At 41.4% G+C, this 2,500-nt stretch overlaps 1 protein-coding gene across 1 annotated transcript in view; it reads left to right on the plus strand.

Annotated features, from left to right (window-relative positions):
• The window catches only part of celsr2 (cadherin, EGF LAG seven-pass G-type receptor 2), a gene marked incomplete at both ends in the record, with an annotated part of 93,147 nt that overhangs the window by 44,355 nt on the left and 46,292 nt on the right, over positions 1–2,500 (plus strand). The gene's annotated exons all lie outside the window — the stretch shown is intronic.

The raw sequence follows: 2,500 nt of genomic DNA on the forward strand, positions 1-2,500 counted from the left end.
CATGTGTTGGTCATGTGTTGGTCATGTGTTGATCATGTGTTGGTCATGTGTTGGTCTTCTCTGGGCGCAGGTCCAGCATCTGATCCGGATCCGGCTGACTGCAGTAAACCTCAGGATAAACAGAGAGACTATCATTAGCGTAGATGCCGTTCTTCTGATGATGTCACGAGTACATCAGGTGTTATGGGAAGTGTTCCCGGTTCCGGCTGACCTAGTTAATGCAGCCTAACAATCATTTCATTGAGAAAGTGTTTTATGTGTATGCCACAGTAAAGAGATGTGTTTTTAGTCTAGATTTAAACTGACAGAGTGTGTCTGCTTCCCGAACAATGTTAGGAAGAGTTCCAGAGTTTAGAGAGCGCAGTAGACGTGATGGAGGATAATGTGTTAAGAGCTCGCTCAAGTACTGGAGCTAAACCATTTAGTGCTTTGTAAGTAATAAGCAAGATTTTAAAATGTATGCGATGTTTAATAGGCAGCCAGTGCAGTGTTGACAGAACTGGGCTAATATGGTCATACTTCCTGGTTCTAGTAAGAACTCGAGCTGCTGCGTTTTGGACCAGCTGGAGTTTATTTATTAAGCGAGCAGGGCAACCACCCAGTAGAGCATTACAATAATCTAACCTTGAGGTCATGAACGCATGAACTAACTGTTCAGCATTTTGCATTGAGAGCATGTGCCGTAATTTAGATATATTTTTAAGATGGTAGAAAGCAGTTTTACAGATGCTAGAAACGTGGCTTTCAGATGAGAGATTGGTATCAAAGAGCACACGCAAGTTCCTCACTGACCAGAGGACTTGACAGAGCATCAAGTGTTAGACAGTATTCTAGGGTTACTACTTGTGGAGCTTTTTTGTCCAATAATTAAAAATGCTTTTTTTTCTGAATTGAGTTGCAGGAAATGACCGGTCATCCAATGTTTTATATCAGCTCTGCATTCCGTTTATCTTGTGAATTGGTAAGTTTCTTTAGGGCGTGAAGAAATATAGAGCTGAGTATCGTCAGCATAACAATGAAAACTAACGCCATGCTTCCTAATGATATCTCCCAGTGGTAGCATGTACAGGGTGAAGAGCAGCGGTCCTAGCACTGAGCCTTGTGGTACTCCATACTGAACTTGTGCTCGCTGTGACATCTCTTCATTTACTGCTACAAACTGATAACGGTCGCATAGGTATGATTTAAACCATGATAATGCAATTCCACTAATACCTACATCATTCTCGAGTCTATTCAGAAGAATGTTGTGGTCGATAGTATCAAATGCAGCGCTAAGATGGAGTAACACTAATAGAGAGATACAGATCGGATGATAAGAGCAAATCATTTGTAACTCTGATGAGAGCAGTCTCAGTGCTATGATACGCTCTAAATCCTGACTGGAAATCCTCACAGATACCATTTCTTTCTAAAAAAGGAGCATAATTGTGAAGACACTGCCTTTTCTAGTGTTTCTGACAGAAAGGGTAGATTTGAGATTGGTCTATAATTGACTAAATCTGTAGGATCAAGTTGCGTTTTTTAGTAGTGATGTGAGTGTGTGTGTGTGTGAGAGAGTGTGTGAGAGTGTGTGTGAGTGTGAGTGTGAGTGAGAGTGTGTGTGAGTGTGAGAGTGTGTTTAATAATAGCCAACTTAAAAGTTTTCGGCACATATCCTAATGACAAAGATGAATTAATGATATTAAGAAGAGGATCTATGACCTCTGGTAGCATCTCTTTTAATAGCCTAGTTGGTATAGGGTCGAGCATACATGTTGTTGATTTTGATGATTTAACAAGTTTAGCCAATTCTTCTTCTCCTATAGCAGTGAATGAGTGTGAGTGTGTGTGTGTGTGTGTGTGTGTGTGTCTTCTCCTATAGAGTGTAATTTTTCCTCAGTGACACTACAATGCTCTGTCTGATGTGATGCTGTAGTCGACGCTGCATGGTTAAAATCTTCTTCCTAATATTATCAATCTTACATGTGAAGAAGTTCATAAAGTCATTACTGCTGTGCTGTTTACAAACATCAGAAGTTGAAGCTTTTTTTTGCTTAATTTAGCCACTGTATGGAATAAATACCTTGGGTTGTGTTTGTTTTCTTCCAAGAGAGTTGAGAAATAAGCAGATCTAGCAGTTTTTACGTCCTTTCTGTATGTGATCATGTGCTCTTTCCACAAATTACGAAAGACCTCTAGTTTTGTTTTCTTCCAGCTGCGCTCCATTTTTCTGGCTGCTGTTTTAAGGGCCAGAGTGTGTGTGAGTGTGTGTGTGTGTGTGTGTGTGTGTGTGTGTGAGTGTGAGTGTGTGTGTGTGTGTGTGTTTGAGAGAGTGTGTGTGTGTGTGTGTGTGTGAGAGAGAGAGTGTGTGTGTGTGAGTGTTTGAGAGAGTGTGTGTGTGTGTGTGTGTGTGTGTGTGTGTGTGTGTGTGTGTGTGTGTGTGTGTGTGTGTGTGTGTGTGTGTGTGTGTGTGTGTGTGTGTGTGTGTGACCTGCCCAGCGGGGTCAGTCTGAAAGGG

Source organism: Gobio gobio (assembly GCF_949357685.1).
Source record: "Gobio gobio genome assembly, chromosome: 24".
NCBI classification, from domain to species: Eukaryota; Metazoa; Chordata; class Actinopteri; order Cypriniformes; family Gobionidae; genus Gobio; species Gobio gobio.